We start from the raw sequence: 27,700 nt of genomic DNA, 5'->3' as shown, positions 1-27,700 counted from the left end.
ACTATATCCAATATAGGTAGGATTAGAGAGTAGACATTTGGTAAGTGTTTCCTTCACTACCTTATGTTTAGGCCCTTTCTGTTCCTCCTCAGGTCCTTCACGGGGCTTAGGGAGCACTTGACTGGTGTTTGCGAAATGAATGAACTTAGCTTCATCACATCTATAGATGTGTTTCTAGCCTTTCCTGCTGTATTTGAGCTGATTTCTATAGCAATTTTGGTAGCTTGGTGTAGTACCTTTTTTTTCATGACAGTCTTGAGGAGATTATAACATGGAAAAAGGACTTCACTGGTGCTACTTTTTCCTCATTCACTAAACTGTTCATTTGACAAATGAAATACCAGATATATGCCAGGCTCTAGGGATGAATTACACAAATCTCACCATCATGAAATGTGGGTTATAACAGGAGAGTTGGGCTTGTGAATTGCTATTGTATAACAGTAAGAGTTAAGCAGAGACAATGAGCAGCTCTCACGGTCATCTATCCTAGGAGTTCAACAGATGCCATTTATTTATTTATGATTTTATTTATTTATTAGAGAGAGAGAGAGAGAGAGCAAGAGAGGGAACACAAGCAGAGGGAGCAGGCGCAGGAGAAGCAGGCTCCCCGCTGAGCAGGGAGCCTGATGTAGGGCTCAGGTCCCAGGACTTGAGCTGAAGACAGATGCTTAATGCCTGAGCCACCCAAGTGCCCCAACAGATGCCATTTTATTCCATTATTAGGCCATATAATTCTTAGGGTTTTTTCAAAAAACATGAGAGATCAGATAATGATGTTTAGTTTAATTATTTAATCAGAATATTTTTAGAAGATGACATCCCTATACATGCCTTATCAACATGCTCAAGCCACAACTTTCACTTTACTTCTATTTACCTGTCTCCTGCTCTTGAGTAGAAATTAGTCAGGTCCCATCTCAAATTTCCTGCTTCACCTAGTTTCGAAAAGCTCTATCCCCTGAGTTTCATCTTGGCTTCCTCCTACTGAGAAAGATCATGAGTGTAACAGTTTCCACTGAGAACTAATTATGAAGATGGCAATGAAATTACTATATCAACAGTCTCATTAATGCAATCACTTGAGATAAACCGGATGGAAATTAGTGAAGTCTGTTATGTAGCAGGGGACTGGCCCACCGGAAGCACAGGAGGGATTGCTGAACCCATCTGGTTCCAAAATCTGATGCTCAGTCCCGAGGAGGAGAGTAGAAAGAAGGGAGACATTGGACTTTCAGCGAGCCTTTAGCTCTTGAAAAGAGGAGAAGCTGTGGAATACTTAACAGTTTAAATGAAAGAATTAAAGCAAATGCATGGACAAAGCTCAAAACCATTGTGGAAAGAAGAAAGCTAGTTGAGGAATAATGTAAAAGATTTTCAAATCTACCAAGCAATGCTTTATGATACTTACGTGTATGTACCCAAGTAAGAAAACTATCAAATACACACAGAAATGACACATTCTGAGTTCAAGACAATAGTTAATTCTGGGAGGAAAGAAGGATGATGAGATCTAGGTAGTATTATCATGCTTTAATTAAAAATATCAAGGCCCTTGGTTGGCTCAGTCAGTTAAGCGGCTGCCTTTGGCTCAGGTCATGATTCAAGATCCTGGGATCGAGCCCCATATCAGGCTTGCTGCTCTGTGGAGACACTTCTTCTCCCTTTGACTCTACCTGCCACTCTGTCTACTTGCTCTCTCTCTCTGTCAAATAAATAAATAAAATCTTTAAAAAGTATCAAAGATTTGAAGCAAATTGAAGAAAAATGCATGAGGACAGAAGCTCTGCCACTCCATGGACATGGTCAAGGAGACATAGGGAAAAGTGAATGGAATTGGATGGAGTGGGCAGTGGTGGTGGTGGTGGGCATAAATCTGAGTCTTTTCTCTGTTATGGTGAGATTGTGAGACCTCAGATGAATTTCTTCAATGAATTTCTTTGAGCCTTCTTTTTGTAGAATGGAGAAAATCATACTTAGCCATAACTTCTTTGAAGTGTTTCTGTGAGCATCCTTTACTCAATGTATAGGAATACATCCTGAAGAATGTTGCAAATTCTCCAAATGAGGGATTTTTAGCAACCAGTTAGAGCTTTAGAGTATATTACAGTTAAACCAGGAAAAGACTGAGGTTAGCAACTGGTCTATTTATCAGTAATACAAGGTTTAGACATAGGAAACAGTGTACTTCAAAAAATGTGGGGGAAAACCTAACAATCGTTGAGGAAAAATAAACCTAAAACTTCACCCTATGTTCCACATTCCCACCCACTTGCCATCTTTATGGTTTTCCCATCTCGATCCACATTAGTGCTCATTGGAACCGTCCAGAAGGTGTGTATATGCTCACTGTTGTGTATATGTTCACATATACATACATATATATGCTTGGGCATACCCTTGGCTAAAAGGGCAGAAGGTGGGTGGGAAAGAACATCTGACATTACCTTGAAGTGAAATGACCTGATATTACCTGCAGCTAATTACCTGCTCTTGCTCAAGAGTATGAATACTTGTACAAGCTTCACTTGGATGCGTAAGGAATAGGGCTCTCTGTCCAAGCTTTCCCACTAGGGTAGCTTACCGGAGGCTCACAGTGTACACAGTTATACTTCAGTGATTTTCACCAGTCTTTCCTTGAAAGATGGCCACTTCAGTGATATACTTGTCACCAAGGATTTTGATTAAAGATTTTGGGCTAAGAGAACTTCTGACAGTGGTTGTTTTCCCTATTAGTTTTTGTGTGTTTTTTTTTTTTGCATTTGTCTCCACGTGTCTGTCTCTGGCTGGCTTTTACTGTACTGTTTATTTCCTTCTAAGTCTTACCTGTCATTCATTCCCCCGGCCCCTTATTTCTCCTCCAAGCCCTTTGCTGCTGCTATGCATACTGTACCTTACTTTCTTGGATGTCTTTTCTCTTTTCTCTGTCTTTTTTTTTTCCTTGTGTTGGTGGCTCTTTCTCCCTTTTGTTTTCTTATTTTGTGTTTTTCTGAATGTCATCTGATGCCAATTGTTTGGGGACCCCAGACTACTCTTTAGGCTTGATGGCTTGGAAGTCTTTCTCTGTTGAAATGTTACTCATATTCAAACCAATTAATACTGTTTCCCTATTGTTCTGCAGGAACACATTTTGTCTTGAGCGTGCCAGGAAAAAGCAAATATGAGTCACCATTCATTTTCTTCTGAATGCACCATGGTTCTCCTAACTTTTACAAGACACCAAGAATGAGAGAAGTCTGTTGTACTGAGTATCTTTCCCCTTGAGATTATGCTGAGCTACGGCTGAGGAAGTTACTTTCAGGGAAGCAGATCCCAAGAAGGAGTTACTGGGTGAGCAATATGACCTTTCCATTCAGACATGATTATATTTTTGGGAACTCAGAGAGCCGTTCAGCAGAGAGAAAAATCCTCATTTCAGCATGAGCATGTCCCTGCAGATGGTATCAGGAAGGAAAAGAAGGAACAACAGAAAAAAAAAATGGTTTAATTTTTCCTGAGGTCCTGTGTGGTAACTTGTTCAGCCTTTACTTATTACACTGGAATTGTGAAGTGAAGATTGAATTTTCTTGGGCTCCTGGAACGATTTAGCAAGCCACCCTCCACCCCCCCGAACTGACAAAAGCATGGGCCAAGGCACTGAAGAATGAAACAGGTACCTTAAGGCAGCTTTCAAGGAGTGGAGTGTGGAATTCAAGGCAGCAAGGAAGAGCCTCTGCTTCTCAACTGGGTCTTAGATTTTTTTTTTGGTCAATCTTGGCTCAAGGCATAGAAGCTTCAGCTGCCAATTCATACACAGATGTCTCTCTAGGTTTTTAACATCAGAGTTGCATCTAAGACAGTGGTATAACATTATTCTGATCAGTTCACACCCATACACATACACACAGTATGGGTCATGTAGCCATGAGGAGAGATGCAGCCTTACACACATACCCTGAGTAGAGTGTAGACAGATTTACCCTCTCTTTGGAAGTGGCCTTGCCCTCAGGCCATGTCCTATGGACTTTGATTTGGTGCTTGCTGCTTCTTGCCAATATGCCTAATGAGGTCAAATAGCTATATTGTGCCTCTATATCCTTACAGCCCCGTTGCATAGCTTCCGACCCATTCTCCTAGTTTCTTCATTGCTCTTTTCTGCTGCTCTTGTCCCACTTAAAAAAAAAAAAAATGAACCTGACTCTTCCCATTCAATGAAAGAGCAACTTTATTGTTTCAAACACAGAGATATGCATACAGAATAATACAGTGAAAACCCACATACTCATTATCGAGCTTCATTAAATCTCTATATGAAGCTATATTTGCAGGAGAATTCTTTACAAGAAATTGCATGTTCTAGATATAATGGAGGCCTCCTGTATACCCTTCTCAGATCTTTTCCTGTCCCTCCCTCTCTCCCCAGAGGGAATCATACTCATGAATTCAGCCTTTATCATCTGCATCTATGTTTTTATATTTTTGCCACATATGCTATGTTCCCATAAACATTGTAATGCATTGTTTTTCCTGTTGTAAAAGTTTATACAAATGATATCTTGTTGGAAATGTCACACACTATCTTGTTCTTTTGCTTAAAGTCATTTCTGGGATGTATTCAGAGTTGATAGATGTAACTCTAGTGCTTTCATTTTTAAATGCCAGATGGTGTTGCAATATCTGAATGTAACGTAATTTACCCATTCATTCTTCTGTGGGTGGCCATTAGGTTATTTCCATTTTTTTGGACTATTTCATACAATCAACATTCTTATACATGTTCTTTTGTGCATATATGTTAGAGTTTCTTTAGGGCATTTATAGAATTCTTTACAAGAAATTGCATGTTATTGTAAGAATTCATTTTTAAACTTGCAGATCAAAGAGTATGCACATTTTCAGCTGGGCTAGATAATGTCAGATAGCTCCCCGAAGTCATAACAATTTATACTCCTCTGTGTAGTGTATTGTGTTTCTTGGCTTTCTTTTTCTTTACTAACCACTTCATCCTCAGATTTTACATGTTTTGCCAATCTGATGGGTGGAGGGCATTTCACTGTTGTTTTATTTTGTATTTTCCTCATTGTTAGAGTTGTTATATATCTTTTTGTGTGTCTGTTGCTACTGGGATTTCCTCTACTGAGATCTGCCCATCATACTCTGCCTGTTTTTCCTATTGGATTTGATTAGCACCTTCCCTCTGAGAAAGAGAAATATAGCCCCTGACATCCAGGCGCCGGTCTAGTACTATTAGCGAGGCCTGGGTATTCTCTTGTTGATTATACTGATTTCACACAATACCACTCTAGGACCATGATGGGTCAAGATGAAAGCAAGAGCACTCTGTATTCATGTCTGAACACAGACAATGCATCAACATTGTTCAAGCCACAAAAATACAATCCCCAACCCCCATGCCCAGTGGTAGGCAGAAATCTAAGTCCCCTCACTCAGGGGCAGAATTCCCAGCCCCTGGTGTACACACACTTCCCTGTAGTTATCAACAAACACTAACCTAGGTATTGTAAAGGGATTTTATAGATGTGATAAAAGGCCCAAATCAGGGACATTGTGGTGGCTCAGTTGGGTAAACATCTGCCTTTGGCTCAGGTCATGATCCCAGGGTCCTGGGATCAAGTTCCTCATTGGGCTCCTTGCTCAGCGAGGAGTCTGCTTCTCTCTCTGTCTGCTGCTCCCCTGCTTGTGCTTGCTTGCTCTCTCTCTCTCTGACAAATAAATAAATAAAATCTTAAAATAATTAATAAAGTCCTGAATCAGTGACCTTAAAAAGGAGGCTATTTGTGTCCCAAATGAATCCTATGAAACTTTTATTTATTTATTATAAAAATTTTTTAAAAAGATTTTATTTATTTGACCGAAGAAGACTCCCTGATGAGTAGAAACCCCCAATGAGGGCTCAATCCCAGGATCCTGGGATCATGACCCAAGCCAAAGACAGATGCTTAACTGAGTGAGCCATCCAGGCACCCTCTCTGAAACTTTTAAAAGCAGAGGGTTTTCTCTGGCTGACTATAGAAGAGAAAGCCAGGCACACACTGGCCTAGAAGAAAGCAAACATCCATGCTTATAACTGCACACGGCAGGATGCAAGGAGCTTCAGGGTCTGAAAGCCATCCCTGCCAGCAGCTAGAGGGAAAAATGGAACCCGAGTTCCTTAGCTGCAAGACAATGGATTCTGCCAATAGCCAGTGAGCTGCAAGGAAGAGCGTGAGCCTTCAAAGAGGATGACAGCCCTTATATGCTGAGACCCTGCACCATCACATCTGTGTTCTCACCTCAGAAACTGATCATACACATGGGCTGTTCTATGCCACTAAGTTTGTGGTCATTTGTTTCAAAGCAACAGAAGACCAGTGCTCCCATCTCCCAGCTGCTGGGAATGCCTGCTGCATCCTTGCCACTGATGGCTTCAGTCTCAGTCTGTCTTCCTTCTCTTACATAAGATTTATTAAAATACCCAGTCATAGAACTACCTCTGCTTCCTGACAGCATTCGGTCTAGAGCAAAACTCTGCTTACTTACACCTATCCCGAATCACCCAAGACAAACCCCCACCCTGTAATTAGCCTTTTCTTCCACTCTTTCACCGGGATGCCCCACCTTTCCCCATGATGTCTGTTTCCCTTTGCTGTGAGGTGTGATAAACCCAACTTGTTCAATGACAGGTGTGTTCCTGCTGTCTTTGGCTGGAGAACACTGACACCCTGAATAGGGTAGGCACCAGAGCTTCTGAAGCAGCTTGGGTACTCACTAGCTATATGGCCTTGCTGAGTCCCTCTTTTGGGGGAATCTTAGTTTTTTTCTGCTGTAGAACGAGAAGGTGGTTCTAGTTGATCTGGAGAGAAATGTAGTAGAGTGGAAAGACCTTGGGACTTTGATGGCTCTATGTTTAATCTCTATTCTGCTTTTATTAGCTATGTGGCTTGGGCTACACATTCATCTTTCCGAGCCTCAGTTTCTTCATCTCTAAATTGGGATCAACAAACCAAACAGGTATAGTATGAGGATAAATTAAAAGCAAGTTTCCTGGATTATGCAGATGATGGCTATACTCAATTTTAAATGCACACAAACTTTATAGCAATAAAAAGTATTTTGACAATAGAGTATTCTGATGTTAACTAATGCTTGTTTTGATTACCTTAAGGTTACCGTTCTAAATGCCTCACACCAGCAAGATGTTAACAAAGGTGTGGGACAAGCGGCGATATATATATTTCTTGACACCTAAAAGAGGAATACATATCTTTCTATCAGGACAACCTAGAAGATTCCCAGTGAATTTCCTTTTGATTCTCTTTTCCAAAGGACTCAGTTCTTATGTTTTATGATTATATGCTATCACTTTTGTGGGTATGTATTAAAGCTGTGGTTCATTTTTTTTTTTTTTTATCACTAATGCCACTCACATACATGTAAGGAATCTTACCAGGCTTTGACTCTGTGGGTTGTGGGGTCTCATTAATCCTACATGTGCCATACTCCTTCAGGAGTTCCTTTCTCTTTTTCTTCCTGGGGACTCCCAAATAGTGTCTTGGGGCTCTCACTTCCCATTCTTTCTAGGTTGTGGCTCACTGAACTGCAGCTTCAGGCTCAGGCTTGGCCCCTGCTCCCTGGAGCTCTGCTTGAGCTGTCTGCTCCCTCCATCATTTTCAGATCAAGGCCATGTTCTTGTTAGGCTTCAGTTTTGCAAAGGTTTTGCATTTGTCTGCGAGGTAAGACTAACATATGGGTCTCACAGCAATGATGCTGGGGTCCCAAGGGATGACAGAGTCCTTTCTCTCAGGAGATGCACTGAGATGCATCTTGCCACCAAGATGTCAGGGTTCAGATGGATTTGAGGAAAAGCCACCACTGCTCCTATCCACCTCTCAGGTCTGTACCGTATCAAGTGTAGCTTATCCTGTCCAACCTTGTTTAGAGGTCTCCAGAGAAATAGAACCACCACGACAATATCTTGTTATAATAAGAAAATGGCTCATGTGATTGTGCAAACTCAGAAGCCCCATGATCTGCAGTCAGCAAGCTGGAGACCCAGGAGAGCTGACAGGACTGTGAGTACAAAGGACCCGGAAGGCTGAGGGTGTAAGTCTTAGTCTGAAGGCTGATGTCCCAGCTCAGCAGTTGGGCTAAGGTTGCAAATTGTCCCTTCCTCTGCTTTTTGTTCCATTCAGTCCTCCAACAGATGGGATGAGGCAGACCCACGCTGGGGAGGGCAATCTGTTGTACTCAGTCTATTGATTCGAATGGTGATTTCATCCAGAAAAACCCACACAGACACACCTAGAAATGCTGTTTAACCAAATATCTGGTCACCCTGTGACCCAGTCAAGGGTATCAAGGTGATACATAAACCCCCCCCCAAACCTCTTCTTTCAAGATGACATCTGTGTGTGCCCTTGAAATCTCTCCCTCCCGCAACATCATCATCTGCTAAGCTATCCCAGTTCTCTGGACACATTTGAGTATCTCTGAATCTAAATAATCAACAATTCATTATTTTGACACATGTTTAGGGAACACCCCTATGTATCAGGCATTACTCGATGTGCTGGGGATCCAAGAGGAACAGGAGAGGTAACTTGGCTGTTGTCAGGTAGCCTGCATAGTGACAGAGAGAACCAATAATCAAGAACAAGAATAAATCTACAAGGTAGTTACTAAGTTTGATCAATGCCAAGAAGGAAATAAATAGAGAGGGTAAGGTATAGGGGATGAGACACATGCTTAGACTGGCGAGGTGTCTTCATTTGCTTGGGCTCCTGTAACAAAAACCATACACTCAGTGGCTTAAACAAAAACACTTATTTCTCACAGTTCTGGAGGCTGGAGGTTTGAGATCAGGGTGCTAGCGTGATTGGGGTCTGGTGAGGTCCCTCTTCCTGGCTTGCAGAGATGTCTTCTTGCTGTATTCTCACACAGGAAGAGAGAAAAAGAGCTCTGGTTTCTTCATTGTCTTATAAATACACTAATCCCATCACGGGAGCTTCACCTGCACGACCTCATCCAAATTGTAATCCAAAGGCCCTACCACCAAACCCAATAATACTGGGACTTAGGGCTTCAATATATGAATTTTGGGGGGCACACTTATTCAGTCCACAGCAGCAGGTAAGACTTTCCTGGGGAGGAGTCAGAGGGAGGCAGATGTAGAACAAACATGGGATCCCCATTTGCAGAGTCAAGGAGGAGCTGCTGATCATACCAAGTCCTAAAGGCCTTGGTCAAGGCATTTGGTTTCATTCTAGTTATTAATCTGAGGCAAATGAGTTATGTGAACTTTGACATAGTTGGAATAAAGGCTAGGCTGATGTAACAAAGCAGTCCAAGGACATTTAGTAGCTTCAAAAACACAGAAATTTTTTCTTCTCTCGTATTAAGGTCCAAGGTAGGTAGGTGGCCTCTGTACCATGACTTCACTCAGGAGCCCTGGCTAGTAGGTGCCATTCTCAAAAAGTGATATGGAAGTTGCGCACATCACTTTCAACTGCAGCCCATGGGCCAGAACGAGTACCATGGGCATACCTGACAGTAACAGAAACTGGTAGATGGTATCTCTAGCTGTCCAGCCATGTGTCTTGGAAAGGTGGGAGAAAAATAACTGTGGGGACAACTGGCCTAGTGGAATCTGTCACATCTCATTTAGTGATGCTAGAGGAGAGTATATCGCTATGAAGTTTTACATGAGTTCTCAGTTAATCGATTAATTTTTTTGTTTGCTCCAGGAGTCATCTGTGAAAGGAAGATGTATTCTATTCTTGGAGTGAAGCCTTGGGGTAAGATTCAAGGCTGTTGACGGGGAGGGGGTTTATCAGGAGACGGAAGCTCAGAACGCTACCCGGGGCTCTAAGTTAATTGAGCGGAAACAATGATTTAGTCAATTGTCATTCGAGTCAGACCATATGTCTGACACACTGTATCATCAGAGCCAAGGCATTTTGGGGGAAAATGATTATTCCCATTCATTATATGCAAAGATTTTCGACATTTCAAAATCACGGGGTTACGGAGTTGCTGAGGCAGAACCTGCAAAAGATAGAGTAATAATTGAAAGCTACTTACGTGATATATTTTAAATGAGCTCAACCTTCTACTTCTAGGCATGTTAAGAAATCTCAAATATTGTTTTCGGCCAGAGCTAAATTTAGAGCCCCTAAGATAGATGGTTCTGTCATGCTCTCGCTCAGGTAATGTTAATGGTTTCTATTGTTTAATAAGTGCTACCACCAAGAGCCAACTGCAGGCATGAGGCTGACAGGCCCTTGTAATCATTTTTCTGAAAGCTCACAATAACCCTGGATAAGGTTCCTGATTTAGTAAATGGAATACAAGATACCTAGTTAAATTTGACTTTCAGATACATAATAAATAATTTTTCATAGTAAAAGTATGTCCCCAATATTGCACAGAGCTTACTGATACTAAAAAAAAAATGTTATTTATCTGAAAGTCAAATTAACTAGGCATCTTGCATTTGATCTGGCAACCTCACCTGAAAAGGGGCCCTTATTTTTCACGTGAGGAAATGGGAGATTCAGGGAGGCTTATGTGACCTCCTTGGGTCATGTAGCCAGTAAGGATGAGTACAGAATTTAAACACAGTCTTTTGGATATTTAAGTTCATGATCTTGCCAGCACATTCTGTTACTATCCTTTAGACTGCTCCTTGAATGCGCTTGACCTGTCCTTCCAGTCCTAGCTCACCTGTCCTGTACTCAGCTCCAACAGGACTCTGCTGGCTGCCAGGGCTTCCCTGTCCTCAAGAAGCTCCCCTCTATGGGAGGCCAGACAGGATCCAACTTCTTACAATACAAAGTGATAATGAGATGCCGGGATGTCTCAGTTAGTTAAGCATCTGCCTTCAACTCCGGTCATTATCCCAGGGTCCTGGGATTGAGTCCCACATGGGGGGTGGGGGGTGTCCTTGCTCAGTGGGGAGCCTACTTCTTCCTCTGCCTGTCACTTCCCCTGCTTGTTCTCTCAAATAAATAAAATCTTAAATAAATGTCTTTATTTATAATATATAATATGTTATATTATATAGTTATTTATATATTTTTAATTATTTATATTTTATTATATATAACATATAATAAAATATATGTTTTAATTATTTATAAATAAATAATTATTTATATATTAATATATTATATATAACTATATATAGTTGTATATATAGTTATATAATAACTATAATATATAAATAAAATCTTTAAAAAATGATAAGTGAGGGAGATCAAAGAAATAATTTTTTCTGTCCAATAAAATACCATGGATTGGGAGGCTTAAACAATGGAAATTTATTTTCTCTCTGTTTTGGATGTTGGGAAGTTCAAGATCAAGTTGCTGGCAAGGTAAAGATCATTCTGAGATCTCTTCTCTTGGCTACCTCCTCTCTACATTACTCATATGACCAATTCTTTGTGCACATTCAGAGAGAGAGAGAGGAGAGAGCGAGCGAGCTTTGGTGTCTCTTCCTATGAGGACACAAATTCAGATTAGGGCTTCATCTTTATGACTTCATTTAACCTCAACTACTTCGTTAGAGGCCTCCACTCTAAATACAGCTACACTGGTGATTAGGGCTTTAACATACGAATTTTGGGAGGATGCAAACATTTAGTCTGTATCAGAGGGATAGTGAGGCAGGTGACATTTAAGCTAGGTTTAGAAAAGAAAGCAGGCATCAGCAAAGGAGGAAGAGAAAGTGTTATAGGTGGAGAGGACAAAACTATGTTCTGTCTTGGAGGAACAGTGAGCAGTCTCCTGGCTCTGCAGAGTGACTCTGAAGATTTTGTGGACCAGAACATCACCTGGGAGACTTGTTTTTAGTTCTGTATCAGTAGATGGGCTCAGGAGTCTACCTTGACCAGCACTCAGGTGATCCTGATACAGATGGTCTACCAGCCAACACGGAGAAACTTGGTTCCAGAAAGTACCTGGAAATTAAGCTGAAAGGGAAGACTGCATCAGGTAGTAAAGAATTTTAATTCTAGATCAAGAAATTAAGTCTTACTTTAATAAAAACGTTATACCCTCCTAAGGACAGAGATCAGGATGAAGCCTCCCCAAATAATAATGGTATTTCTTGAAGTCTGAATTTGAAAAGGTTTCAAATAATAAGACTATAGCCATTTTGATAATTCATCTGGATGGGATGTGATGGAAGATTTTCACCCATAAATCTGGGACTGAACTTAACCCCAAGTATCAGCTGGAGACAGGGAAGCTGGCCAGCTGGGCATGTGGGTTGACTGACTTTTAGATACTTCACTTCTGTTGTCAGAGGGCTGGACCAAACATATTTTTCTTTCTTGTAGAATTTTCAGCTGATTGAGCCAGAAAACTGGTGAACAATTCTTTCAGGCTGAAGAAACAATATATCTGCCTTAATATTATTTTGAGAAAGAGCATCCAGTGGATTAAACATAAATGATACTATAATTTCTCTTTTCTGATTTACTCATTTGAATAAGCATATATCTCTTTAAGTAAATTAGAAAAACACTGAAAAGTAGAACAAAAATGTCACTCCTATTATTACTATCTAAATAAAATCCATTACTTTTTGGTTTTAAAATGGTAAATGTTTATATTTTAAATAATCTATTATTTGATGTTGCTTCCTGTTTGGACTGGCTTAGTATGCAAATGTCCCCAGCTTATCTTAACAAACATGCCTTTTTTTTTAAATCAGACCTGAATCGTTGACCTAGTTTAAATTATATTCAATTTGAATGCCTGCCATGTGCATGGTATTAAGTTAGATCCTATGATGGTTACAAAGATTAATAAGACACAGCACTTGACTTAAGCAGGTTATAAACTAGTGAAACAGCCAGACCCATGTAGAACATGGTGGAAGGATAATATGGGGGTAAACAAAGAAACATGCTGATTCCAGTTGATACATTTATGTGTAGGGTGGGAGTTAAGTACATGAACAGAATTGTATTTTTGTTTTGTCTTCTGTTTGTTTTTGTTTTAAAGTAGGCTCCATGTCCAGCATGGAGCCCAATGAGGAGCTTGAACTCATGACCCCAAGATCAAGACCCAAGCTGAGATCAAGAGTTGGACACTCAACTGACTGAGCCACCCAGGTGCCCCAGGAAAGAGGTTTTTGAGAAGTGGCATTGAGCTGGAACTGAAAGGGTGCCTTGGCCTTCAACTGTAATCAGAAGAAAGGAAATCAAATATGTGAAAATACTAGTACTGGTCTTGGCAAGGTGGCTGTCATACTTGAGTAAGCAATGAAGAAGACAATAGGTCCATCTGAATTCCAAGTGGCTCCTCACTACAGGAAAAGAAGAGTCAATGAAGAAGAGGTTATGTTTCCTATGGGGCTTTGGGAAGCAGTGAGCATCTCTAGACACACGGATGGTGGCCAGAGATGTAGGAAGAGTGAGGTGGTAGGCAGGTAGAGAATGGTATGTATGCGTGCATGTGTACATATGTGTGCATGTGTGTGCATGTGTGAATGCATATGAGCAGAAAGAAGGAGGGAGAGAGATTGATTTTTGGAAGTTGTTATTGTGAAAAACATTTGATAAAGAGAAACTCCAAAGAGAGTTCTAGGAAGCTTTCTGTATGACATACCTTATAAAGATATGTCTCACCTATAAGATTATTCTTTAAGAATTTGGTGTCAGATACTTGCTGTTTTTGGATGAGTTGACATGCAGAGTCAGATGGCCCATTGTAGTCTGATTTCCTGTATGCTTTCTAAGATTGGGCCCTGAACACTTCCTCTTTTAAAAGAAGATTTATTTATTAGAGAGAGGGTGTGAGAGAAGACAAGAGCATGAGGAATTGGTGGGGAACAGAGGGAGTGGGAGAAAATCTAAAAGCAGACTCTCAGCTGAGCTGGAGCCTGTCATAGGGCTCATTTCTAGGACCCTCAGATCATGACCTGAGCTGAAATCAAGAGTCAGTTGATTAACCACTGAGCCATCCAGACGTTCTGGGCCCTTAAAACTTTCAGTTAACTGAGATGTATTCATTTTCTTGTTCTCTCATGCTGGGTCAGGTATCTATTGCTGTAGCCGAGCACCCCAGGTCTCTGTGGGTAAAAACAACTATTTTGTTGCTTATGAATCTGTGGGCAGGAATTTGGGCAGAGCTCAGTGAGAACAGCTCATCCATTTCATGTGATGTCCTTTGGAATCCCATATACCTCCCTCACATGGATGGAGCATCCGTGTGTCTCTCAGCTGGGGGATCTGGGGTCTCTTTCACATGACCTCCCTCTCTCTACAATCTCTTGTCCTTAGGGGTCTCTTGCTCTATGTGTCCTCTTTCTCCGGCAGGAGAGCCCAGACTTCTTACATGGTGGTTGTGTAAAAAGAAAGAGAAAGTGGAAGCTGCAGGCATCTTAAGATCTAGAACCCCTCCAGTGTCCCTTCTATCACATTCAGTGGACCAAAACACATAGCAAGACCATCCCAGATTCAAAGGGTGAAGAAATACACACCACCTCGTGGTGGGACATGCTGACAAATGCTGTGGCCATGATTTTGAATCTACCAAACTTCCAAACAGCATCCCCAGGGGCTTCTTTCAGCATCCCTGGCACTGCCTTCCCAGGAAAAGTCTCCAGGCTCTAAAGTAGGCAGCCTCCACCTGGGAAGTTTCCTCGACAACCAGCCTATGCCCTCTGCAGATGGAGCAGGACCCAAAGTAGAGACTCTGTGTGTTGTATCTTCATGGGTCTCCTTTCCCTTCCAGGGGAGATCTCAGTTTCCTGGAGAATGAGGATATCCACTGGGGCATGATTAAACACCAAATTCCTTCCAGTCTAGGATTTCATTAAGTTTCTTAGACTTTTTCACTCTACTAAGTTTGCATAATGAATGTTATGTGTGCATGTCCATCCAAAAAAATCTCAACATGTGTAGGGCATTTCTCTTTGGTCATGCTGAGTTACTGCTTGTTACTCCAGGTTCTCTCCGAAGGCCACCATGACTCATGCTGACAGGGTCTCCTCTCCACTGGATCTGACACTTTCCATTTGGCCTTCCTCTTGAGGGACACATTTGCCTTAGTTCTAGAGTGATTGTTTAATCCACACTGTGCCTGAGCCATTATAGGCACCATTTGGAACACTGAACTCACCTCAAAACAGGATCACACTTTGTTGCATTTCCTAAGTCAGCTCTCATTCCACAAAACATGAGTAAATAATGTCAGTTTTCCTCAAATTGTCCTGGAGAGATGGAGGAGATGGTTATAACATTTGCCACATGGTGAACTTTAACTTAAAAAAATCTCACTTAGTTACTTCTTTCCACCCTCCCACCCCCAGCTGTTGGTTCTTCTTAAACTACCAAGCTATCCATCTCCACCTGTCCCTTTCCTTCTGAGCTCTGTCACCCCAGCTCCTCCCACACTGGGTCTTCCTGGGGCTTCTCTCAGGTTCTCCATTTCTCAAGCAAAACACCTCTGTTTCTCCAGGCTGCATCCTGGCACCATCATCCCATGTAAATTGGTGAGGGACTGTAGATATGAAACAACTCTTCCCCATGTCAAATAAGTTTTTTCCTCCATGTCATTCTCACACATATCCTATGAATTTCCTATTGCTCCTGTCACATGTTGCCATAAATATATTGGCTTAAAGTAAGACAGCTTTATTCTCTTACTGTTCTCTATGTCAGCAATCTGAAATGGGCCTCCCTGAGCTAAAACCAAGAAAGGCTGCCTTGTTTCTGGAGGCTCTAGGGGAGAATCTGTTTCCTTCCTTTTCCAGAGTCTAGAGACTAGCAGCATTCTTTGGCTCCTTTATCTTGAAAGTGTAACATCTCCAAGTCTCCCTCTGACCCTGATGTTCTTGTTTCACTCTTACATGGACTCTTGTGATTCCATTAGGTACACAGGGATGATCCCAAACAGTCTCCTTATCTCAACACCCTTAATCTCATGACACCTGCAAAAGTCTGTTTTTCTATGTGACACAACATAGTCTCAGGTTCTGGAGGTTAGGATGTGGACATCTTTTGGGAGCATTATTCTGTCTATCACAGACATGTTATACATTCACTAAGATATGCATAAAAGATTTTTGAAAATGCATCAGAAGGGTACTACTACTACCATAGTTAGCTGCTGGGCTGGCAACTGAGAAGGGAGGGAGACTTTTACTTATTTTGTACATTTCTATAATGTTTGAACTTTTCCCAGGTGCTTGTTTTATAGGCATATATGTGTGTAATATATATAATGTACTATATATTATATGTGTTTATACATGTGTCATCCATAATATAGATAATATATGCCATTGTACATATGATCTATTCTAAGTATGTATATAAGATATATTACGCATATATATTTGTTTCTTAGGGTTGCCTCCAAAGTACCACAAATTGGGTGACTTGAAACAACAAAAATGTATTTTCTCACAGGTCGGGAGGCTGGTGGTCTGAAATCAAGGTGTCAGTGAGGCTGCGCTCTCTCTGAAAACTGTAAAACCTCTTCTGGTTTCTTGTCATTTCCTGCAAGCCCTTGCTTTCCTTAGCTTGTAGATACATCAGCCACTCTCTGTGTCTATCATCACATGGCTCTCTGTTCCTTGTGTGTCCCTTCATGTCGTCTTCCTTCTGTGAGTGCTTGCGTTCAGCATTCCTCTATTTCGAGAGGACACCTGTCCCCTGGATAAGAGGCCCATGCTACTCCAGTATCCAGTAAGTACCTTATCTTAATTGACAAGTACAATGACACTCTTTCCAAATAAGATAATGTTGTGAGGTACTGGGGGGTTAGGACTTCCATGTATCTTTTTTGGGGGATACAATTTAACCCCTAGCTGTGGTTACACATTATGTAACCACATGTAGTATTATTTATATTTAATGCAAGCCTTATATATTCTTGTGTTATAAATACATATACAATGCTACTTATGTATACATGCATATACCTATATATGAAATAAATTTCATGGTGTATTTGGGAAATGAGAACAGTAGTCACAAGCACACAATGTATATAGTAGGAGGAGAAATCTGAAAGCCAAAGTTACAGAGGGGTCTTCAAGTCTCTCTGGATTTCTATTCCATAACTAGAAGAAAGGCCTTGATTATTGTTCACCTTAAATAGAAGAGATTGTCAAAGTTCCACTTGTAATTTGTCAGTATACCTTCTAAATAATATATTTTGCAAGGTTTATGCTTTCTGCTTCTAGAAATAATACGTATTATTGAAAAAAAATTAGAAAATTCAGAAAATCATGTAGTAGAAGGAAATAACCCATAATCTTACTACCTTGAGATGACCACTCCTAATGTTATATAATAAAATGTTAATGATGAAATGTTTGAAAATACAAAATAATTGTCAATATATATGGGTTATGACACATGATAATAAGATGAACATTTGTGAGCCCACCATCCAGCTTAACAACTAAAAGAACATTATCAACAGTCCTCAAGGGCCTGGAAACTTCTGGTGGCTTCTCGCCACACCCAGCTGCCACCCAGCTCACCACACACCAGCTTCTCTGCACACCGCTGCCCCAAGACACTGCTGTGAACATATTTATGTAGTCTAAACACAATTTTGTTTAGTTTATGTTTAGATTTGGTTGCTTTGAGCTGCATGACTAATGTGCCATACGTGGGCTGGCCCTTTGCTCCAGAAGCAGACATTATCTTTATTACACTGGACAGGAAGCAGAACTGACTAGATTTGGAGGGAGGCACTCCCAGATCTTCCAAGGCTGTTCACTAGGCAAATATCCTTGAAAAAATATTCGAGCACCAAGAGCCATCATCGTCTTTCCCACAAGACACACAGGACTGTGGAAACCCACAGATAAGTGTCTTTCCTTTTTTTTTTTCCCTACCTTTTAAAAAATTATTAACATATAATGTATTATTTGTCTCCAGGGTACAGGTGATAAGTGTCTTTCAACAGAACTTTACCAGCAGACAAGACAGGAGGCAAGGTGTCTGTGCTCAGGGAGTGGACGTTTTAGTACAGAAACAGGTCACAAGTACACACATGAAACAGGTTGTCTTTAGTGCTTTTAAGGTGATAAACAGGCTGTGGAGATAGAGACGAACACAAGGAATGGTGTGCTTAGATGGCAACATCAGGCAGGCTTCTCTCAGGAGGCTACGTCAAGGCTGAGAGGTGGAGCATACCAGTTGCAGGAAGCATGTTTTGGGCAGAGGGAACAGCCTCCTGTTCCAGAGTTCCTCCATTCCTCTGAGTCCTCAGTGGGGACTCAGAGGCAGAAAGGAGCTTGGTATGGCCACCAGAGAGGCCAGTGTACGTGGTGGACTGTGAACTGGGGAAGAAGGGGCAGAAGGCCTTGGAGCCATGGAAGGAAGTTTGGATTTTAAGAGCACACAGAAGGGTTTTGAACAGAGGTGTGAGTGGGTCTAATTTGCATCTTTACCGGGCTCACTTGGCTACTGTCACAGAAGGGCTTAGGAGGGACTTCTTGGAACATTGACAGGTTCTTATCATTTCTGATTGAATTTTTAACTTATTAGCCCCATCTGACATCAAATGGGCTTTGACTTACATATTCCCAGAATTAAAACTGACTTTTTAAATTTCATCACTGACATTTTCTGCTGCTACTGATATAAGTACATCACTTTGACTTATTTCTCATTTATACTCAGACATTTTTGTGTACTCGTTCGGGTTAGTCCAGCAAGGCTCATGAATCCCAGTGCAACGTCCTTCAGGAAGGAAGAAAAAGGAAATACCAGATGAGCAATGTAGACTTCCCGCAGCATGTGGGCCTCCAATCACAAGGAACGCTACATGACTCTCACCTTGCGAGCTGTATCAAGCAGGTACCTGTGGGGAAAATGGCCAATGATTTAGTTCTTTGAAATAGAGCATTTTCAAGTGGATATGCTTGAATCCTATGCATTTGCTCTGAGGGTTTGGTTTGAGTTTGGTCTGCAGGATTTGTGACCCTCCCAACGGTGTGGACAAGGGTGAACCAGTAGTCACCAGGGCCAGTTCTAAGCTGGGGATTTCTTTGAGGGCTCACAATGCATTCAAAATATGTACAGATTTTCACACTTTGTGCTCTAAAATAGCCTTTCTTTTTTCTTTCTTGAGAGAGAGAGAGAGAGAGAGAGTCTGTGCACATGGGGGTGGTAGGGGCCACCAAATACCTTCTGAAGACTCTTTTTGTTTTTGGAAAAGTGGTCTATAGATAGAGTGAACTGGAGTTCTTGGCCATAGTCTTCCTCATTTGTTACAGCTTTTCTGCTTTGTCCAGGCCCCTCTTTGCACAACTTGTTCCCATCTTGGGCTCATTGGTACAAAAAGAATGTGTTAGTTAAAGTTCTCCAGAGAAACAGAAAAACAGAACATCTCTGTCTCTCATCTATTTACCATGTCTATCTATCTATCTAATCTATCTATCTATCTATCTATCTATCATCTATCATCATCATCTATCTACCTACCTATCTATCAACCATCTGTCTAGATTTGCTCTAAGGAATTGGCTGATGTGAGTGCGGTGGCTGGCAGGTCTAAACCCTGTGGGGTAGGCTGGCAGGCTGGAGATTCAGTAAGAGCCGATGTTGTAGTCTTGAATCTGAATTACACAGGGCAGCAGGCTGGAAACTCAGGCAGAATTTCCATGCTGCAATATTGGGAAAAATTGCTCTGGAAAACTTGTCTTTGCTCTTAACACCTTTGACTTTTGACTGATTGGATGAGACCCACCCACATTATGGAGGATAATCTGGTTTTACTCAAAGACTACTGACTTAAATGCAATTAATTTAATAACTAGACAGAGGTGGGAAGATGGCAGAGGAGTAGGGAACCCTAGTTTTGTCTGGTTTTTGGAATTCAGCTAGATAGCTATCAAATAACTATGAACTCAACTGGAGACCTAAGAAAAGAATTGCTACAACTCTACGAATAGAAAAGCAACCACTTCTTGCAAGGTAGGAGGTGTGAAGAAGTGGATTCGAGGTGATATACCAGAAGATAAACTGTATGGGTAGGGAACCGCCTTAAGCCAGTTACCAGAGAGTGATACAGCAGCAGAACATGCAAAATTGGAATTTTTAAAAGTCTGCTCCAGTGGGGGATGTCCCTGTCTGAAAGGTGCTCAGGTGGAGAAGTAGGGTGGAACCCCAGGTGGGGTGGGGTGGTCTCAGGATCCCCTGGGTCACAAAAAGAATGGAGGTGCCTGAGTGCCACAGAGTTCCCAAACATCAGAGTGGAGAAGCCAGCTGAAAACAGCAAGACCAGGAGTGGGCTTTCAGCTCAGGATTTCCATAAACTGTGAACCCCTTCATGATTGGGTGACTGCTCCCCAAGCAGAGGCCCAGCAAGTGGCAGAACCCTGGTGAGACCTTCTTCCCTCCCCCAGGAGGAGTGGCACGGGTGTGTGCCATAAGAGTTTGTAAATTTTGGGGACTTGAAATAAGTTACAAGCTGGAGTTAAAACACTTGGTCATAGGCAGAGTGGGGATGGAAACCATGGAGACAGGAGTGATTGACTGTCTGAGGGCACACTGAGGAGTGGGGGGTGTGAGCCTTCAACTCCAGGGCTAGAGATGGGGTGCAGCCATTTTCAAACCCCATATTGGCTCTGGATTTGCTTACACTGAGTCTGGCCCCCTGGGAAGGTTTGTGCTAGCTCACCCAGGGAAAGATAGTTGAGAATCAGTGCAGCAACAGGCCCTTTCCCCAGAAGACCAGTAGGGACTTCCAGCTAATACCACGTTTACCAAACACACAGAAATACAAATTTCAGCACTAGGAGAAAATAGTATATAGAATTTGTGTTTTCTTCCTCATGATTCTTTAGTCTTTCAGTTTAAATTTTTTTCTTTTTCAACAAATTTCTTGTTTTATAAAGTCCTTAAGTCTTTTTAAATTTTCATTTTTATATTTATATTTATGTTCTATTTCTATATATTTTACATTTTTGGTTTCCTCTCATTTTATTCAATTTTATTTTTGTAAAAGTTTTTCTTTCTTTACAATTTTGGGACCTAGTTTCTTCTAACAGACCAAAATACACCCAAGATCTAGTGCATAGCTCTGTTTTATTCACCTGTTTGATTATATTCTCTCTCTCTCTCTTTTTGGTTTTTGGTCTCTTGTAATTTGTTTAGTGTATATTCTTCTGAGGTTGTTGTTGCTATTTTTGTATTTTGCCCTCTGGTTCATTTCTTCATCTCTGGACAGAATGACAAGATGGAAGAACTCACTCCAAAAAAGAAAACTAGAGGCAGTATTCACTGCTAGAGACCTAATCAGTATGGATATAAGATGTCAGAACTAGAATTCAGAATAACAATTATGAAGATACTAGCCAGGCTTCAGAAAAGCATAGAAGACACTAGAGAATCCCTTTATGGAAAAATAAAAGAACTAAAATCTAATCAGGTCAAAACAAAAAAGGCTATTAATGAGATGTAATCAAAAACAGAGGCTCTAACTGCTAGGATAAATGGGACAGAAGAGAAAATTAGTGATATACATGACAAAATCACGGAAAATAAAAAAAAAAACTGAGAAAGAGGTAAACAACAACTGGATCATGAGGGGGTAGTTTGAGAGATAAATGAAACCATAAAGTGAAATAATATTAGAATAATTGGGATCCCAGAGGAAGAGGGAGGAGAGAGAGAGAGAGAGAGAGAAGGGGGGCAAAAAGTATATTTGAGCAAATTAAAGCTAAGAACTTCCCTAATCTGGGGAAGGAAATAGACATTCATGTCTAGGAGTCACAGAGAACTCCCCCCTCAAAATCAATAAAAAGAGGTCAACACCTTGACATATAATAATGAAACTTGCAAATTTCAGAGACAAAGAGAAAATTCTGAAAGCATCTTGGGACAAGAGATCCTTAACCTACAAGGGTAGAAGCATAAACCTAGTGGCAGACCTATCCACAGATACCTGATAGGCCAGAAAGGACAGGCAACATATATTCAAGGTGCTAAATGAGAAAAATATGCAGCCAAGAATACTTTATCCAGCAAGGCTGTCATTCAGAATAGAAGGAGAAATAAAGAGCTTCCAGGACAAAAAGAAACTAAAAGAGTTTGTGATCAATGCCAGCCCAGCAAAAAATATTAAAGGGGCTCCTTTAAGTGAAGAGAGAGCTCAAAAGTAACATAGACCAGAGAGGAACAGAGACAGTACAGAGAAACAGTGTGACTCTAAAGGTAATACGATGGCACTAAAGTCATAGCTTTCAATAGTTACTCTGAATGTAAATGGGCTAAATGCTCTAATAAAAAGACACAGGGTACCAGATTAGATAAAAAAGCAAGACCCATCAATATGTTGTCTGCAAGAGATTCATTTTAGACCCAAAGACACCTCCAGATTAAGTGAGAGTGTGAGAACCATTTATCATGCTAACAGACATCAAAAGAAAGCTGGTGTAACAATCTTTATACCAACCATATTAGATTTTAAACTAAAGACTGTAATAAGAGATGAAGAAGGACATTATATCATAATTAAAGGGTCTATCCAACAAGACTATCTAACAATTGTAAATATTTATGTCTCTAACATGAGATCAGCCAATTTTATAAACCAATAAATAACAAAATTAAAGAAACACATTGAGAGTAATATAAAAATAGTAGGGAACTTTAACACCCCACTCACAGCAATGGACAAATCATCTAAGCAGAAGATCAACAAGGAAACAAGGGCTTTGAATGACACACCAGACCAGATGGACTTCATAGGTATATTTGGAGCATTCCATCCTAAAGCAACAGAATACACATTCTTCTCAAGTGCACTTGGAAAGTTCTCCAGAATAGATCACATCCTGGGTCACAAATCAGATCTCAATTGGTACCAAAAGATTGGGATCATTCCCTGAGTATTTTCAGACTACAGTCCTTTGAAGCTTGAACTCAATCACAAGAGGAAATTTGGAAGGAACACAAATATATGGAGGTTAAAGAGCATCCTACTAAAGAATGAATGAGTCAACCAGGAAATTAAAAAGGAATTAAAAAATTTATGGAAACAAATGAAAATGAAAAAACAACAGTTCAAAACCTTTGGCATGCAGCAAAGGTGGTCCTAAGAAGGAATTAATATGGCAATTCAAGCCTTTCTCAAGAAACAAGAAAAGTCTCAAATACACAACCTAACCTTACTCCTAAAGGAGCTGGAGAAAGAACAACAAATAAAGCTTAAATTCAGCAGAAGAAGAGAATTAATAGTGATTAGAACAGAAATCAAAGAAAGAAAACAAAAGAACAGTAGAATGATCAAGGAAACTAGGAGCTTATTCTTTTAAAGAACTAATAAATCAATAAACCTCTAGCCAGACTTATCAAAAAGAGAGGAGAAAGGACCCAAATAAATAAAATCATGAGTGGAAGCAGAGAGATTACAACCAACACCAAAGAAATATAATTATGTAATCATATTATGAGCAACTATATGCCAACAAATTAAGCAATCTAGAAGAAATGGATACATTCCAAGAAACATATAAACTATAAAAACAGGAACAGGAAGAAATAGAAAACCTGAACAGACTGAAAACCAGCAAGCAAATTGAAGCAGTAACCAAAAATGTTCTACAAACATTCTACAAACAAGAGTCCAGGGCCAGATTGCTTCCAGGGAAATTATAACAAACATTTAAAGAAGAATTAATACCTATTCTTCTAGCTGTTTCAAGAACTAGAAATGGGAAGGAAACCCTCCAAACTCTTGCTATGAGACCAGCATTACCTTGATCCCAAAACCAGACAAAGATCCCACCAAAAAGGAGTTACAGACCAATATTCCTGATGAACATGGATGCAAAAATTCTCATCAAGATACTACTAATAGGATCCAACAGTGCATTAAAAGGATTATTCACCACAACCAAGTAGGATTTATTCTTGAGCTGCACATGTGGTTCAACATCCACAAATCAATCAATGTGATACACTACATTAATAAAAGAAATGGCAAGAACTATATGATCCTCTCAATAGGTACAGAAAAATTATTTGACAAAGTACAGTATCCTTTCTTGATTAAAACTCTCCACAGTGTAGGGATGGAGGGAACATACCTCAATATCATAAAAATCATATACAAAAAGCCTGCAATGAATTTCATTCTCAATGGGGAAAAACTGAGAGCTTTGCCCTCTAAGGTCAGGAACATGACAATGATCACTATCACCACTGCTGTTCAACATAGTACTAGAAGTCCTATGCTCAGCAACTGGCCAACAAAAGGAAATAAAAGGCATACCAATCAGCAAAGAAGTCAAACTCTCACTCTTTGCAGATGACATGAAACTCTATATGGGAAAGACTCTACCCCCAAATTGCTAAAACTCATATAGGAATTCAGCAAATTCATAGGATATAAAGTCAATGTGCAGAAATCAGTTGCATTACTATACACTAACAATGAGACAGGAGGAAGAGAAATTAAGGAATCAATCCAATTTACAATTGCACCAAAAACCGTAAGATACCTAGCAATAAAGGTAACCAAAGTGGTCAAGGTCTGTACTCTGAAAATTATAGAACACTCATGAAAGAAATGGAGGAAGAGATAAAGAAATGGAAAAATGTTCTATGCTCATGGATTGGAAGTACAAATGTTGCTAAAATGTCTATCTACCTAGAGCAATCTACACATTCAGTGCAATCCCTATCAAAATACCATCAACATTTTTCACAGAGCTGGAACAAATAATCCTAAAATTTGCATGGGACCAGAAAAGACCCTGAATCTCCAGGAGAATGTTGAAAAAGAAAACCAAAGCTGGTGACATCACAATTCCAGACTGCAAGCTCTATTACAAAGCTGTAATCATCAAGACAGTATGATACTGGCACAAAAACAGACACATAGATCAATGGAACAGAATAGAGTACCCAGAATGGATCCTCTATTCTATGATCAGCTAATCTTTAAATTTAATTTTTAAAAAATTTTCTTTTTTTAAAATTTGTATTTTCAGCATAACAGTATTCCTTGTTTTTGCACCACACCCAGTGCTCCATGCAATCCGTGCCCTCTCTAATACTCACCCCCTGGTTCCCCCAACCTCCCACCCCCCCGCCCCTTCAAACCCCTCAGATTGTTTTTTAGAGTCCATAGTTTCATGGTTCACCTCCCCTTCCAATTTCTCCCAACTCCCTTCTCCTCTCTAGCTCCCCTTGTCCTCCATGTTATTTGTTATGCTCCACAAATAAGTGAAACCATATGATAATTTACTCTCTCTGCTTGACTTATTTCACTTAATTTAATTAAAACATTTTTTTATAAACATATAATGTATTTTTATTCCCAGGGGTACAGGTCTGTGAATCGCCAGGTTTACACACTTCACTGCACATACCCTTCCCAATGTCCATAACCCCACCGCCCTCTCCCTCCCCGCCCTCCCCCAGCAACCCTCAGTTTGTTTTGTGAGATTAAGAGTCACTTATGGTTTACATGATCAATTAATCTTTGACAAAGCAGTAAAGAATATCCAGTGGAAAAAAGATAGTCTCTTTCAACAAATGATGTTGGGAAAACTGGATAGCCACATGCAGAAGAATGGAATGGGACCATTTTCTCACACCGTATGCAAAAATAAACTCAAAATGGATGAAAGACCTAAATGTGAAACAGGAATCCATTGAAATCCTAGAGAACAACCTCTTTGATCTCAGTTGCCGTAACTTCTTGCTAGACATGTCTCCAAAGGCAAGGAAAACAAAGGCAAAGATGAATTATTGGGACTTCATCAAGATAAAAAACATTTTCACAGCAAAGGAAGCAGTCAACAAAACCAAAAGACAACCTACAGAATGGGAGAAGATATTTGCAAATGTTTTATCAGATAAAGTACTATTATCCAAAATCTCTAAAGAACTTGTTAAACTCAACACCCAAAGAACAAATAATCCAGTCAAGAAATGGGCAGAAGACATGAACAGACTTTTCTCCAAAGAAGACATTCAGATGACCAACAGATACATGAAAAAGTGCTCCACATCACTTGGCATCAGGGAAGTACAAATCAAACCCACAATGAGATGCCACTTCATGCCAGTCAGATGGTTAAAACTGACAAGTCAGGAATCAATAAACAACATTTCTCTGCATTGTGGATGCAGAGAAAGGGGAATCCTCCTACACTGTTGGTGGGAATGCAAGCTGGTACAGCCACTCTGTAAAACAGTATGGAGGTTCCTCAGAAAGTTAAACATAGAGCTACCCTATCACCCAGCAACTGCACTACCAAATATTTACCCCAAAGATACAAATGTAGTGATCCGAAGGGGCACCTGTACCACAATGTTTGTAGCAGCAATGTCCCCAGTAGCCAAACTGGAAAGAGCCCAGATGTTCATCAACAGATGAATGGATAAAGAAGTTGTGGTCTATATATACAATGGAATACCAATCAACCATCAGAAAGGTGTAATCTTGTCATTTATAACAACATGGGTGGAACTAGAGGGTATTATGCTAAGCAAAATAATTCAGTCAGAGAAAGACAATTGTCATATGATTTCACTCATGTATGGAATTTAAGAAACAAAACAGAGGACCATAGGGAAAGGAAGGGAAAAATAATAGATGACAAAATCAGAGACGGAGACAAACCAAGAGTCTCTTAATCATAGGAACCTAAGGGTTCCTGGAGGGGAGGGGAGTGAAGGGGTAGGGTAACAAGGTAATGGGCATTAAGGAGGATATGTGATGTGATGAGCACTGTTTGTTATATACAACTGATGAATCACTGAACTCTACCTCTGAAACTAATCATACACTCTTTGTTAATTAACAGAATTTAAATTAAAAAGAAGAAAAGAAAGAACTACACTGAAACATCTGGGGACCAGAGCCTACCAGATTAATACATGAAGTTCACTACCACAAGGAGAAGGTGGCACACTCTTACAACGGGGTTCATTGCCACTATCCATATGAGTCCTCTTCCCCACCTACTACCAACAATTTTGCTAAAGTTTGGCTGATTCCTTACTTTCTTTTCTCCTTCCAAAATAATTATGGGGCACTCTCTTTGGCTCTCACACTTTGTCTGCCACCTCACCTCCTCAGCCTACCACCTACAAAGCTCTGAAGTTGCTTTAAGATAAATCAGATCATTTTGAATACTTCTGTTTGCTACACCTATTCAAACTTCTCCAGTTAATTCTTTAGGAAACCTGGACTGTCCAAATAATCCTCTCAAAGTTTGTTCAGACACCAAAAAAGGCAAAGAAAGTTAGTGTTCATAGTTATTATGATTAATACATCATGATTAATATTATTAATTATTAATTATATATTATATTAGTAATATAATATATTAATTTATTATATATTAATACATAATTTTTATATTATATAATGTATAATAATTATTAATTATGATTAATATTATGATTGATAGTTGTGGATGAAAATATTTGATACACAGAATCATGCATTCATGTGTATTTGTGAGTGTGGAACTGCTCTTTTCATCAGTATATATAGTATATTTATATTTATGCCAATTCTTGCACATATTTTTCTTGTAAATATTTAGAGACCCATTTTATAGATGGTACATCTTTGCTTTCCATGTCTATTAATGTACCAAATCAACTTCCACTTATAGTATGTTTTCTACATGGAAAATATAATCTGATTTATGATGATATTTATGAAATAGTTTTTCAAAACTCATTTTAGCTATCATGGGGGTGTCTAGTACAGTTTTATC

General features: G+C 40.0%; 1 long non-coding RNA gene across 1 annotated transcript; it reads left to right on the top strand.

Moving 5' to 3' along the window:
• The first annotated feature begins 16,504 nt into the window (after positions 1-16,504).
• Positions 16,505-27,246, top strand: LOC106003960. The gene is made up of 3 exons (XR_001176760.2): positions 16,505-16,679; positions 18,633-18,809; positions 26,777-27,246. It is a non-coding gene; the product is annotated as an uncharacterized LOC106003960 (long non-coding RNA).
• Positions 27,247-27,700: the final 454 nt, after the last annotated feature.

Source organism: Mustela putorius, unplaced genomic scaffold, assembly GCF_011764305.1.
Source record: "Mustela putorius furo isolate JIRA1106 unplaced genomic scaffold, ASM1176430v1.1 tig00000242_pilon_pilon_pilon, whole genome shotgun sequence".
In the NCBI taxonomy this organism is placed as follows: Eukaryota; Metazoa; Chordata; class Mammalia; order Carnivora; family Mustelidae; genus Mustela; species Mustela putorius.
Note: the sequence above shows the minus strand (reverse complement) of the source record. Positions and strands in the feature narration are given on the sequence as shown.